Genomic DNA, 16,324 nt, shown 5'->3' on the forward strand with positions numbered 1-16,324 from the left:
ATTCTTGCACATGAATTGAGCCATCCAACAAATATTTGCCAAATGTAATTAAAATGATTATTTAAATCACAAAGACTTAGTGAAACATCTTTTGGGGGGAACCAAGATAAAAGTAAACCGATTTCTAGCAGAAAATCCAATTTATATATTTCAAAGGATAGCCTTACATCTCCAGTGGAGGAAAACAAAGAAAGGAAAAGATTCAGAAGGGAGAAGCCCAGGAAAAGAAGGACATTGCCACATGACACGATGCTAGTGAGGACTGAAACACTGTGGGGCTGAGACACAAAAGATAGCAGATGAGCTTGGGGACTACAAAGCATTTGGCAAGATTAATTATGATGCTGAACTCCAAGCCTCTGAGTGAGCCTCTCCTAATCTCACCCCACCCAAAGTCAGTCAGTGGGGAACACAGACACTTCCCCCCTAGGAGTAGAACAGAGAAGGTAGGCCCTAAGACAAGCTGGGAAGCATCTCAGAGAGGTATTAAATCTCAGAAGAGACAGTAAAACTTATATGCAAAAGATGAACTACCAGCACCCAGTTTTGATTGGCTATTACATAATAAACCTCCAAAAGAACCCTACCTCATAGCTCGTTTGCCCTTCTACAGTGTTATGGTTTGGACATCAAATGTCCTTCAAAGGCCATGTGTTGAAAGCTTGGTCCTCAGGCTGTGGAGCTATTGGAAGACGGTGGAACCTTCAGAAGGAAGGGCCTATTCGGAGGAAGTTAGGCCATTGGGGATGTGACTTTGAAGGGGCTATTTGGATGCTAACCCCTTCTCTCTGTCTCTCTGCTTCTTGTCCACCATGAGGTGAACAGTCTCTTCTGCGATATGCTCCCACCACTATGCTGTACATTGCAGCCATAGTCCCAAGGTGACAGGGCCAAGCAACCATGGACTGAAACCTAACCTCTGTAATCATGAGCTCAAATGTCTTTCCTCCTTTCAAGTAGTTTGTCTCAGGTATTGTCACAGCAATAGAAGGCTAACCGAACACATAATAGTAACCTCCCACATTTATTAAGACGTGTCCAGGGGGCTTGCTCTAGTCAATGGGACATCAGCAGATTGATGCAAGCAGGGGCTTGTCACCTTAGAATGATCCCTCTTGAAACTACTATAAGAAGTTTACTATAAGAAGACCTAAACAACTCTGTTGGAGAAAAAAGCCATGTGAAGGGGTTGTGGAGAATGATAATGCATGAAGGAGGAAGCTACAGGGAAAATAAGTTCAGTGCCCCAGAAAATTGCAGCCACTTAGGGATACCAGCCAATGTGACATAAGACAGAAACAGCCTTGTCAATCTCAGCATCATGAAACATAATTGTAAGCCACTAAACTTTGCAGTGATTTGTTATGTAACAATAGGACTAGAAAGAAATGCAAACTAAGGAGGCGTGTGTGATCAAAACATGAAGCATATACTTGGAAGTTCCAGCATTAGTCCAATAGGAATTTCAGAAAGAGAATACAAAGAGAATGGAGGGGATACAGTAATCAGAAAAAATAACATGAAAGTTTCCCAGAACTAGATAAAGAATATGTCAATCTAAAAGGACTCTCCAAGTACTAAACAGATTGGAAAGAAAAAAAATTGTGCATCTAGAACACAATGATCCTATTTCAAAACTCCAATGATAAATATAGAGAAAAACCTTCAAAAACTTCCATAGATTTAAAAGAATGCCACCCATAGTGGGATTAAAAATCAAACTGCAGTAGTTTCTTCCATAAGAACATTAGATACCAAGAAAATAATTGTTAGCCTAATGGCAGCCATCTTCCTTTTCCCCAACCCCACTTTATGAATACTGTTCTTATTCCCAAGAAATAGAAAAGTAGCCTGAGATAAAACCTACAGGTCTGGATACCCGCTGGTCTCTCCCTGTTCTCTCACTGAGAGATAGGAGACAACTTACAGGCCGCCGTGATGGGGATGTACTGGTTTCCCTGTTCTCTCCTTGAGAAGATAAAGGGTCATGCCGGTTTCCCTGTTCCCCGTCTGAGAGAGAGGAAAACTGCAGGTCTCTGTTCCTAAGAAACAAACTTGCCTTCCACAAGATCAGGCATGCTCACTATGTCAGTCAAGACTAAACCTGCCACTAGCGCACAGCCATGATTCTAGCCTATAAAAGGTAACATTCAAGGCAGAGTTGCTCCTATTCTCCCTCCTTGCTACTGCTCTCCCTCTCTTTGCGCAGAGCAGACTTGTCAGCCTCCTGACAATAAGCCCGCTTCCTACCCCAGGGGTGTATGTGATTAGTCCTGCACCACTTTTCTTTCAATAATGATAGCAATAAAGAAATAATTCTTCAAAATTCTAAGAGAAGTTATTTTGAACCTGAAATCTCATATCCAGCCAAACTAATAATAAAGAAGAAGAAATACAGAGGCATCTGGTCACGCATGGGTTCATGAAGGTATCTCCTCATGCAACATCTCTAGGGAATTGAGTATATAGTAGAAAAATGACTACAAGTAAGAAAGTGATGTGAGATAGAAGAAATAAATGAAAAGTAAAGCCTGTGATTAAGTATAAATAGCCATTCACTCAAAATTTACAAAATAACAAAAAACAAGTTAACAAGTTACTTACTCTAAAGTTAAAATCTTAGATAATCTCAAAATGAAATATGGGCATGAAGAAGAGCCCTGAAAGAAAAGGAGGAAAGCAAAAACCTGTTGAGCCTGAGGAGGGAAGGTCACCAGGTAAAGTCTTTGAAGGACATAGATCCAAAGGGGAAAAAGGATATAAAGAACACGCAGGTTATTCAAGGGAATTAGTAGAGCAGAGGAAGTGACAAATGGACTTTTTTTAAAGTGGCAACAATGAATTTAAACTTTGCAAAGAATGATATGACTGGCTTTTCTTCTCCCATTCACTCATTAATTGGTATTTTTGAAAGTTCATCTATATCTGCTGTTAATGGAACACACTTAAAAGAAAAAGAGGAAGGATATTTAAAAGTACACACACAAAAATGTATGTGCAGGTTAAATATTCCTAACCCCAAAATAGGAAGTGTTAAATGTTCTAAAATATGAAATTTTTTGAGCATTGACATGATGCCATAAGTGAAGAATTCCATACCTGACCTCATGCGATGTGTCACAGTTAAAACACAGTTGCACTAAAAATATAGTTTCGAATTACCTTCAGGCTACTTTGTACAAGATGTACATGAAACATAAATGAAATTTTTGTTGAGATTTGGGTCCTATTCATAATATACCTCATTATGTATATGTAAATATGCCAAAATATAAAAAAAAATCAAAATTCAAACTTCTGGTCCCAAGCATTTTGGATAAAATATATTTGATTTCTATCAGATAAGCTAATGAATTTATCTGCCTGGGGATCAAGGATGCAATAGGAATTGCCTTTAAAATGGCAATTTGATGCAGCATCTCAGCTTTGTTATGTTTGTTGTCAAAACACTGGGGTATATTGGCAAATATATATATATATATAATCAAAACTGAGGAAACACCCAATGATATTTTGCTCAAATTGGAATACTTATAAGGGAACCAAAGTATGCCAAGAAACCATAACCTCCATGTAGCAGGACCTGGCTTCTTCTTACAAGAGAAATACATCAAGGGCTGCAAATGGAGGGTACTAGGAGTTCTTCCCTCAGCATCCACCGAATTTTGTGCCACCATCCTACCAAAATCACTGACTTGTCCGCAAATGAGATTGGTGATTAATGAATCCTCTTCGTAGCCTTCCTGGGTCCCCAGAGCAGCATTTATGGTTTACTGGTTAATATCATGAGGTGCAAATAGTGATTGTCAGGTTTTGGTAATTGATTCAAAGCTAAAATGCATAGTGAGAGTTAAACAAAATATTCTCAGACAAGATTTGGCCTAACAATCATTGTTTAAAAGAAAGAGGAAAGGGCACTGGGCACTAAAATGGAGAAAATTAAATTCCATGCATGTATGATTATGTCAAAATGAACCCAACTATATAACTATAATGCACTAATAAAGAATTTAAATTAAAAAAAAATATATATAGATATTTGGCCTTTGTTGAAACAACAGAGATCTGACTGCTTTGGGCTAATATTTCCAAAAGGCAACAGCCATATTGAACAGGCAGTGGCCCTCTTTACAAAGAGGATGCACCACCCATCTATTGTTGGGCCCTGAGCATCTCCGGTCTGACAGCTAGCCTCCAGCCTAACAGATCTTAAGAGCTTACAGCTCTCACCTCTCATAGACTCTCCAATTAGGAAAGGGTCAGAGATGCCTAATCCAAGCCCCATCACTTACTACCAAGGAGACAGAGGCCTTGCTTTAGACAGTTTTGTGTTGCTATGAAAATAAAATATGTAGGAAGGAGGTCTATTTATCTCATGGAGAGCCATGAGCATGGTGCCAGCACTTGTTCACCTTGTGGTTGGGCCTCATGCTGGGTCTCAAAGTGAAAGAGTGAAAGGGAAGGGGTGCATGGGAAGAGCAACTGCATAAGAGAGACCAAGGAGAGGTTGACCCACTTTAAAACACCCCCCTCAGAGTCAATAATCCAGTCATATGAGACTTAATCCAGGCTTTCCAGAAAAATATTCATCTATTCACGAAGGTTTGCCCCATGACCCAATCACCTCTCACTAGGCCCTACCTCTCTGTACCCTTACACTGGTATTACAGTTGGGATCTGGAATAACCCTCAGAAGCTCATATGTTAAAGACTTGGTCCTCAACTGGTGGTACTGTGGGAAGTGACAGAGACTGGGGGTGGGAACTAGTGGGAGGAGGTGGGTTCCTAAGGGTATATCCTAGAAGGGTATAACTTATCCCTGTGCCCCTTTCACACTCTCCTCCTGGTTCCTAGCTGACACATGGTAAGCAGTTTACTCCACAACATGTACCCTGCCATGATGTTCTACCTTACCACAGGCCCATAGTAATGGGGCCAAATGACCATGGACTGAAACCTCTGAAACCATGAGCCAAAATAAATTTTTCCTACCTTACGTTGATTTTCTCAAGTATTTTGTCATTGCAATGAAAAGTTAACTAACACATTTGGGGGCCAAGCTTTCAGCACATGAACTTTTAGGTGACAAATCATATCAAAACCATAGCAAGTCCAGAGAGAGAAATGACTACACGTGTTAACACTGTGCACAGCACCACACAAGGCCAGTGCCCACATCATCCCACTATAAGTCCATGATTCTTCCCCTTTTTACTTAGCAGTTGTCTCAGCATGTTGGTGAGGTTCTCTTGGGGAACAATTCACTCACCCCAGGTTTTCACACAATAGGATTTGTTGGGGTAAATATAATGTATATGCTTACTGCCTTTACTTTCCTGAAAATGAAGTGTTCAATATATCTCAGCTGTTATTAACAATCATCAAAATCATCCTATTTCAGGTTAGAAACAATAAGGAGAAAAATGGAATCCTTGTGCATTTTGGTAAGAATGTAAAATGGTATAGCCATTATGGAAAACAATAAGGTGATTCCTCAAAATATCAAAAGCAGAATTACAATATAGTCCAGCAATTTCACTTTTGTGCATATACCCAAAAACTTTGAAAGGAGGAACCCAAACATATATTGATACACTCATGTTTAAAACAGCATTATTCACAACCAACAAAATGTAGAAGTGACCTAAATGCCCATCAGAGGATAAGTAATTTTTTTTACATGTGCAGATATATACAATGAAATTTTACTCAGCCTTAAAAAAAAAGGAATTTTTCATCCATGTGACAGCATGCATGGAATTTGAAGACAGGGTAGTTTTAATTTGCATTTCTCTAATTGATAGAGATGTTGAACATTTTTTCATATATTTGTTGAGCATTCATATTTCTTCTTTTAAGAAGTGTCTCGTTGGTCAATTAAAAAAAAAAAAGAGTCCATGTGAATGTCTCCTGAGGACTTTGAAAGGCTATCCCCAACCTCATTGTTGCTCTTCCCTTTCTATTGCCTACTGGTCTCCAGGAGAATGTCTCCCATCTTGTCCTAACATGACAAGCCACAGGGCCACCTTCCTCTTCCAGATGTGCTCTAAAGAGACTGAGGATTCTTCTAAGACAACCTGGAATCCCCTGAACCCTTCTTGTCAAAGCAAAGCACTAATTACATTAATGCACAAAGGTCCTCAAGCCATTCCCTCTGCCACCATGTGCCCTCGTGCATTGCCTTGCCATTTCTTTGCCTCTCCACTCCCGTTATCCTAAAAGCCTGCACCAGGCTACTTGCTTGAACAAGCACCTGCACAATGCAACCGTGCTAACCCTTCAGCATTTTGGATCTTGGATACTGCTTTTTCTTAAAACTTGCCAGGGGTACAACAACAGAGGACATTGAGGATAATGCCCCTGCCAAAAGACAGGGTTAGAAAGCCTGCTGCTTTCATCCCTGAAGTGAACATGTTTCCTCCCAGAGACTTAACTGGCTGCCAACCTCACGTGCCCCGGAGAGAAAGACAAATATGCAGAGCATGATCCTCTCTGGGCTGTTCCCTGATGATGGGATCCTACAAAAGGCAAGCAAATGAAATCTATTTAAACGCCGTGTGTAATCCTGAGTGAGTCTTGTCTCGCCATTCTCAGCCCAGACTGTACCCAAATTTTTAAAATCCTCCCAGAGCAAGAAACCTCCCACTGCAGGAACACCAAGAGCCACCAAAGAGCAGCCCTAAGAAATTTACCTCCTCTGTATCCAGATTGTCTAGGGGATACAAATGTAATAACATTTCTAACCTGGCTCACAGATTGACTTGCAAATGTGCCTTGTCAAGGCCTTGCAATCTCCCCCTGGAATTCAGAGCTATTTCTTTGTGCTCTTATGAGTGTTGGCTCAGATATTGGCTTTATTCCTCTGAATTCCCAGTCAGACCCAGGCGGCTGCGCTGTAGTGTTACTGCCTCAATAACAAGCAAAACAAGTCTGTAACCACTTGCATCACACATGCATGCATCCTGAAAGCCAGGTTACAATCCCAACCATGAATGAGACACCTCCAATCCTGCCGAATACTCAGCCTCTGTCTCCCCCTCTGCCAGATCCTGTATGGCTGGGATTGAACAGAAGAGAATGCCCTCGCTGATCAACTCTACAGAGGGAAATCTGCTTCTAATGTGAGGGTTGAAAAATTGGGACAAATCGTAGGACCACTTCTACATGGTGTATTTCTTGGCCCCCAAATCCAAGAGAAGCACTCCAAACTTGGAAAGCCCTCTCTGGCATTGGTTAGATGGAGGGAATGGTACTTACCTCAATCTCTATTATCCCTTCTCTGATAATGTGCAAAATAATCACCAGGAAACACAAAAGTAAAGAGAAACAAAAACAACTACCACAATCAGCAACTTTAACTTAGAAATGATTATGATTAAAAGAGGCAAGAAAAGTTCTAAGGTAAACCTAATATCTGAAATGGATTTCTTACCCAAAATCAAGATTTTTCTTAAAAGTCATCAAATATAGTAAAGCAATATTGAGTGTGTCAGTCAGCTTTGCATTATTCTAACCAAAAAAAAACTGAGATAATAAAAACTTATATAAGAAAAGGTTTATTTGGGTTCACAGTGTCAGAGGTTCCAGCCCTTGGTCACTTGGTTCTGTTGCTTTGGGCCTGTAGCTGCACAGTACATCATGGCAGGGGTGTGTGTCAGAGGAGGATGGTTTGCTTCATAGCAGCCAGGAAGCAAGGAAAGAGGGAGAGAAGGGTCTAGAGTCCCAAATCCCCTTCAAGGGCACACCACTGTATGACCTAACTTCCTTTCTCTAGGCCCCATCTCCTAAAAAGTCCACTACTTCCCAGTAGTGCCACAGGCTAGAGACCAAGCCTTCATGCATGAGCTTCTGGGGTACACTCAAGTTCTGAACTTTTTCACTAAAAGAGGTTTTACAACCATAAACAAAGAGAATGGAAAACTATTTCCATGGCAAAACCCATGAGAATTAGAAGTAATAAAAGAACTGCAAATTACCAGATGATTATTGGATTTGAGTAAAATAAAAAAGGGAATTATGTGAGAATAAAGAAAATAAGAAAACATAAATATTAAGAATAACTTCTGAATTTTTAAATATTTCAATTATAAGTCATTATCGAAAGTTATAATTGAAGACAAATGCTTCAGAAATTGAAAAAGAGTAGATACTGAGATAAAGTGAAGCATCACATTTTATGTATAAATTTTTATTTGTCAATTATACCTTTATACATCTGAGGAAAAGAAAAGTGCTCCACTGGGTTCTTGAAATTTTTTAATGCAAAAATCAGTGTCAAAATATATAACAGAACACAATTATTAGATCCTTCTCTATGAATAGAAAATGAATCCAAACTTTCAAATCTGCACGTCACATGTGCTGGTGATGAAGACATTTTGACATAAAAACTCTCATAACATAAAAAAGGCTGTTCTCTGCAATAACCACAGAAAAAAGACTCACTAAGTAGCTCTATCTGCTCCATTCCATGCCAGTCATTGCTCTATGATCCATCTTGTATTAAGCCATTCTCTGTACCCCAAGTTTATAAATGAGAAAACTAGGCCACAGACAGGTTAATTTACATTCCCACTGAGACAGAGAACTAAGTGTGGTAAGTAAGAAGTAAGTGACCAGAATTTGAACCCAGGTCATCAAATTTATGCTGTGCTGGATCCAAGGTTAGATAGGGTTCAGTCTTCCACCACAGTGGTTGCTATGGGTTCAGGTTGGCAGTAGATTCAGGAGACACACAGGTGTTAATCTAATACCAGGCTGACTTGCATTTATCAAAGGACACTAGACAGGAGATGCAGCAGGTAATCATCCCAACTCCCTGGGAAGCCCAACAGCTACCTCTATCTCCTCACTTAATGGCACAGTATCACTGCCCTAGACAAGGGCTAAACTGTGCAGGAGTCACCCTGATACAGAAAAGCTGCAGCCTCTTTTCAGTCACATGGGCCTGTGGCCAACTCACAGCTCCCCCAGACCAAGGATGGTCCCCCATGGCACACAAGACAGATACAGCATCTCACATTTACCCAAAAATGTACTTTGTAAAAGAATCAGACTGGAAGAAGATAATCTCAGAGGTTGTTCTCCCACATAGATATAGATCAAGCCAGGCCTGGTATGAACTCTAGCACGTTGCACTTCCCATAAGTACATGTTTCTGGTCAGTTTTCTGATATCATATGGAATGCATCACATACACAAATACATTGCTTACCTCCGGTGTAAAAGAAAATCCTAAGATAGGCAAGGGGAATAAGAGCCAAAGTGTTCATTCCACTACAGAGCAAATCCTTTCCCTAGGTAGCAGTTCGAATGATGTCACCTTAAAGTTTTCTGAAATTCTGCAGTGACTTGGAGAAACATCAGCACTTGAAGAGCCGAGGATCTTAAATCAAGCTGGCAGAACAGACCAAAGCAAGTAGAGATGGAAACAAACAGGCCCAGGACAGGGACTCACCAAGAGTTCTGATTTCAAGAAGTGAAAATAAATACAAAAGAAAAAAGTCTAGACACTACAAAGGCTTCCCTGAAAACTCAAGAGAAGCGACAAGACACATTCTTAGAAAGTCAGCAAGAGCTAATCAAAGGCTGCTGGGCTTCTGAAAGGGTCCCTGTGTGTTTATTTCAAAAGTGATCTTTGAAGATGTTTTAGAAGTCAAGGACACTTCCAGAGGAAGTCAAGACAAAGTTACCCAGGGCAAAAAAAGAACAGAATAAAAAAAAAAAAAAAGTCTCTTTTGTCTTCCCAGAGGTAACCAGGCAGGAGCAGCATGAGATATACTTAGGGAAGAATCCATTGCTACCTTACTGTCAACCTCCAGAGCCAGGGCTGCCCTTCCTTGGGGACAATTCTAGGTCAAGGATGAGTACATAGAGTTTCCTCCATGGTCTATAAAGGTGAGAAATTTGAGAGATGGCTAAGCAGTAGAATCCGGAGCATGTACCTGCTTAGGATCCTCCTGATCAGTGAGAATACATTCTGTCTCCTGAGTTCAAAGCAAGCCTCAGCAATTTGGTGAGGCCCTAAGCAACTTACCAAGATCCTGTTTCAAAATAAAATATAAAAAGGGTTAGGGATGTGGCTCAGTAGTTAAGCATCCCTGAGTTCAATCCCTGGTGCCAAAAAAAAAAAAAAAAAAAAAAAAAAAAAAAAGAAAGAAAGAATACATCCTGTCATTTGATCCTTTATAGCAAAGATCAGCAAATAGGCCTCTGGTCCAGATCCATACCTTCACCCATTTGAGAAAATGAAGTTTTATTGCAACACACTCAGGATTGACCTCATAGACATGCTAACTTGTGCCATCACAGTACACCCCACCCTCAGAAGGGCCCAAATTTCATTGAATATGTCACTATTGCCATTTTGAAATTCTTCAATATCAAAAAATTATTCAATAAGGGGCCCATATTTGCATATTTCACAGCCCAACATATATGTTCAAGTCTTGAACACAGCTATGCCTGTTTTTTTTTATATATGACCTACAGCTGCTTCCATAGTAAAGTGACAGAGTTGAGTAGTACAACAGATCACATGGTCTGAAAAGCCAAAAGTATTGGTCCTTTGACCTTTTAATAGAGAAAATTTTGCCAGCTCTTGCTTTATAGGATGCTGTGCTTGGTGCACAGAATACAGCCTGAGAGCATTATTGTGCTTCAATGAAGATTCAAGGCTCAGATTAAGAAGGCCCACTTGGGCCAGGCTTGTCACCTTATTGGCTCTGATTCACTCATTTCTCACACTGAATTTCTTCATGGTCATGTAAAATGTTTATCCTGCCTTATGAACTAGCATTAAATTACCTTATGACTCTTTTTTTAAATATAAGAGATTATATACCTATAAGTAAGATGAAAGAGATGGTATGAACATGTGGACTTGTGAATTTGTGAGCATGAGCTTGTGAACATGTCATTAAGTCTAAAAAATAAACTACTATAAATTAAGCTGAAACATTCGCCTTAATACCTTTCCCTCTGTACCCAAGTGCTAGATCTTGAATGTCCCCCAAAAGTCCATGTGTTAAAGGCTTTGTCCCCAGGGTGGTACTACTGGGAGGTAATGGAACATTTGAGGATGGGCCTAGTGATGCTGTGGTCACTGTGGGCATGACCTCAAAAGGGATTGAGGGACCTTGCCATTTCTTTCTCTCTTTTTGCTCCTGGGCTCTCCCTATGATCAACTTTGTTCCACCACGCACTCCCACCATTATGTGCTGCCTGGCCTCAGTCCCAAAGTCACAATGTCAACTGATCATCGTCTGGAACCTCCAAAACTTGGAACCTACACTAAACCTTTTTATCTTTATAAAATACCTGGTTATCTCAGGTATTTCAGTATAATTACAGAATGGTGATGACCAACACACTAAAACATGCACTGCCTTAACTCTATCGTTTATCAATCCAACTCCACAATTTGTAATTTCTCTCTATATAAACATTCCTTTTGCCAGTGAGTATTCCAGTTGCATGACAGAAATTCCTACTGTCTCTACTGATCATCAACCATTACTAGGCTTCTCAGAGATACCAGCTACTTTCTTGCTAGGACATTCCTTGTACTGTTTCCAAGTGTCTCCCTTGGAACATAGATGGTAGAGTCTTAGGTCTTCTTTAGTAAATCTAATATAACATTCTTACCTCCCTGAAACTTCTGATTCAATTCCTTCAGTAGTAAATCAAGGAAGTTCTTGCATTTCTACCCTATCCTTTATAGGTCATATTATATTCAAACTTCAAAAACATCCTAGTAAATTAGTGAGTCAGCCCTAGGTGTCCTTGGCAGAACTGGATGAGGATTTCACACCAATATACTCTCTCCTTTCAGCACAGTTCATACCCCCTAGTCTATTACATGTAGGATCTATTTCCATATGTATTTATTTTTGTGGTTCATTCTGGTATTATTAGCAGAGTCCTATAATTGCTTTCTTCTCTTTTTAAAATCATGCCAAGACATGACTCTTGCAGTCAGCCTGAAGACAATATGTAAAGGTGAGGTCAGACCTCCAACAAACATGGTTATACAAGAGACCTGCCTCAGGTAAGGCATGAAGCAGATCTGCAGGCAAGGGGAGATTGTTTCCCTCTGGCAAAACAGAGGAGGCTGCTTATGCTAGCTAAAATGGTTCTAGAATGTCCTTGGCATAAGGTATTAAGTTCATCCAAACAAATAAGCCTAGTTTCCAGACATCCTGTCTTACCCTATTAAAACAGTGACTTTGTCAAGGATGCATAGTTAGCCTTCCTCAAAACTCCTTATAACCAGATGTCCAGACACAGTCTCTGCTACAGCTGCTGGATACAAACCTCTTTACCATGGAGATTTACCTGCCATGGAGTATGCCTTTGGATGCATTAACTGTCCTGTTAAATTAAATTTTCATTTTCTTTCTTTATTAATTTTCTTTTTGCAAGGCCTCTAATGCTACCCTGAACAAAATACTTGTAATTACCATTGCCTCATCCTAATCAGGCTCATTAGCCACTTCTATTCCCGACTGCTCCTCACACCAACACTGCGGCACCACCACATTCAAGGTATTATTAGAAATGTGTTCTGGAGTGACTTCAGATAACTAGGAAATCCAATCCCAAAGTCCCATTTGGGAGGTCTACTTTCTAGGGTCACCCCCTACTGATTGTCTTGGTTCCAGAAAACTAAAATTGAAGCAAAGTTTACATGCCAAATCTTTATGAGACAAGCAATCTCAAGGAAGCAAGAGTGGAGACCATGGATGGAAAATGAAGTGAACACATGAAACAATACAATAGTTCATCACAGAGCTGGAAACAACTTTCTCAGAAAACCCAGCTGATTATTGGTCATTTGGCACACCTCTGAATACACTCTGTTGGCTAACTATGTCTCCAAAAGTCCTTCAGGGGAAAGAAAGGTGAATAATTTATCTGATGACTCCTTATTATCCCCTGTGCAATGGTCTTTTTTTGTCAAAGCTGCCCTCAGAGATCTAACTCCCCCTTGTTTCAAGGTTGTGTCACTCAGGTGCCGCTGAGCAGCCTCTGGGAGATGTAAAATATCCTCATCTGGTCAAATTGGACCTGGCATTGGAGCTTTCACAGTAATGGAGAAATGTAGAAGCGCAGCCTTAGCCTCTAGGGACAGCTGAGATAACCTGGGGTATCAGGAAACAAGGAGCTAAAAGCGTATCCAAGGCTTTCCAGGACATCAGCCTATGCCCAAGAAGCAGGTATGCACAGGTGGATCTGGGGAGATACAACCTGGATTTAGTAGGGAGCAATTAGACTCTGATTTATGTTCTCATTTTCCTGATCCTTCAATAGTGTGGTTTTGGAAACACCCAACCAGCTTTCAAAATAAGTCCCTCAGATGAAGATGGCAGTCAATTCTGCTACTTGGATTCAAAACAAAATGTAGTGTTTGATATCATCTCCTTTAAATGCTAGAGTGCATATGGTTTTAAAATGTATTAAGCTATCCACTCACCTGTTCACTTACTTATCAGTAATTTATTAACATTAATGTGCAGGATAGTGCTTGGAATGTTAGATGATACTGGAGTTCCCTGTTATGTTCCAAGACCCACAGTGGATGCCTAAAACTCCATACAGTACTGTGTTTTTCCTATATATACATACCCATGATATATAACATCATGGGTATGTATATGATATGTTCATTTGGGCTGGCTTTGCTTTTAATTTGAAAATTAAGCACAGAGATAAACAACAACTGATAATAAAATACAACAGCTATAAGAATATAGTGTCATAAAATTGTCAACATCAACTTTCTTGTATTTTGGGGCCATTAATAAATAAAATGAAGGTTACTTGAACACAAGAACTGCAATATCTTAACAGCTGATCTGATAACTCACATGTCTAAGAAGTGACTAACCAGAAGCTAACGTATACAGTGTGGATCTGCTGGACAAAGGAATAATTCATGTCCTGGGCAAGCCCTGGCAGAATATCATCATGCTACTCAGAACAGCATTCAATTTAAAACTGATGAATTATTTACTTCTAGAGTTTTCCACTTAATATTTTCAGACCATGATTGATTGTGGATAACTGAAATGGCAAAAAGTAAAACCAGAGGTGGGGGAGACTACTGTATTTCATCACTTCCACATACATTAACAGATAAGGTGTGAATGAGGAAACTGGGACTCAACGAACTTGTCCAAAAGTGTACCACTAGTGTACTAACTGTGGAGCTAGGAGCCAAAACCTGTTCTGACTGTAAAGACTGCTCTCTAAATTCTATGCAGTTATTCAATTGCTCTCTTATGGTATAGGGCAATCTGGATCTTATGGAGGAACAAAAAAAATTTTTTCTAAAAATTGAAGAAGTCAAAACTTGTCCTTTACAAGTGTCCATTTGGGTTGACTTTGCTTTGACTTTGTCCCAGACACTTATCAGTTTGATTGTTCTTGCTGGGGAATCTGAATCTGGAAGCTTATCATAATGTAATTACTGGCATTTAGCTACCCAATTCTGCAAGCACAACCTGGAATTCCACAGGCCATGATTGAAAGCTTGCTTTCTATTCTTAATTGCCTCATACTGTGCCAATGATATATTAAAGGATTTTGATACTCAGGAGTCATCAAGGTGAAATATTGAAAATAATTCCTGCCAGCCATGATCTCCTCTGGGATATCTTAACACTTTCTTCTCCTGCTTTCTCTAAGCAATTTCTTCATAAAAGGAGAAGAGGGAGACTTCATTTAATCTCTTTCAGGGCTCAACTCAAAATGTCTGGTCTGAAAAGATATAATAGAATTTCTATATTTTAATTGACTTTTGATTAATAAAACTATAACAAGGAAATTTTGACAATTAAAATTTATAAGATGCATGTGCATTTCATCTTCTAAATTAAAAAGAAAAAGAAAAGGGGGACTCTTAGTTTCCTTTAGTGACACCTGATGTTCTTTCTCTACTTAAAATATTAAATGGTTTTTGCAGCCTGAGTGGGAGAACAGAGTCTTATTGATACTGTCTGCAACTAAAGCTGCATGATCCACAAGTGGTCTGAGCTCTGCATTTAGTATCCTGGTGACCTCAGAGTGATTCAGAAAGGCACACACCAGCACATTTTTTCAAGATTCTCTAGCACCTTACTCCATTTGAGCTGCTATAATGAAATACCATAAACTGGGTGGCTCATAAGCAACAGAAACTTATTGAACTGATAAGTCCAACATCAAAATCCCGGCAAATAGAAGGTCTGGTAAGAACCCATCCCTCACAGATGGTCCCTTCCCATTATATCTCACATGGTAGAAGAAACAAAGAAACCCACAGAGGCTTCCTTTATAGGGGCAAAATCTCATTCACCTCTCAAAAGGCCCCAAATCCTAATACTATCACCTTGGGAATTAGGATTTTAACATATGAATTTGGGGTGGATGTTCCAGTACCCCCTCCCCACCTCCACCACAACTTACCCTGTATACACAGTGCCTAAAAGCCAAAAAGTGGGAGTTAGACATGCCAAATTAAAGCAAATTAACCAAATGGTTTCTGAAAGCAGTAATTGAGTGTAAGGACATTAGAGTTGGAAAATTGACTATTCTGTGATTACCAAAGAATCAAGTTCTGAGGTGGCTATGGTGTGAGACTTAAGAAGCTCAATTTATTAGGAGGATAGATTCCCAGGTATTTCACCCAAGATAGGCCATTTTATTGAGAAACCCAAGGAGTCATAAACTTTGACTATTGTTCAGGGACAAAGTTCGCATTATGGTAGGATGAGGTTTCATCAGAAATGCTGATCCTAATTGAAATCCATTCACATCCCTTCCTCTCTAATACTTACAACTGAGAAATGAAATGGATATAAGGCAAGAGTCAGCAAAACTTTTCTGTAAAGGACCAGAAATAAATATTTTAGGTATTACAGGCTATAGAGTCTCTATTGGACCTTACTCAGCCATAGGCAGTATACAAATGAATAAGGATGGCTGTGGTTCACTAAAACCTTATTCAATAGAAATAGGTAGCTGGCAGCATTTAGCCCATGAGCCATAGTTTGCAACCCTTGGTTTAAGTGAGAAGCCTCAAAAATCCTATAGCTGCCTTCTTGAAGGGCTTGATTATCACACTCTAAACTGTGAATGTGAAAAAAAAAAGTCTCATCCAAAACAAGTGTTGCCTATGGACCCTGTCCCACTTGGTCCTGAGCCGCCTCCTTTTCTTTCCCATCCTAGACAAATTCTTTGGGCTATAAATCTGAACTCATCAAGCAAAAGAGTGATTTCCCAGCTAATAGTAGTCCCATCTTTGATGGTAGCCACACAGGTTGTGGCCCAGCAGCCACCTCTA

The sequence above is a fragment of the Marmota marmota genome, unplaced genomic scaffold, assembly GCF_001458135.2.
Source record: "Marmota marmota marmota unplaced genomic scaffold, marMar, whole genome shotgun sequence".
Taxonomy (NCBI): domain Eukaryota; kingdom Metazoa; phylum Chordata; class Mammalia; order Rodentia; family Sciuridae; genus Marmota; species Marmota marmota.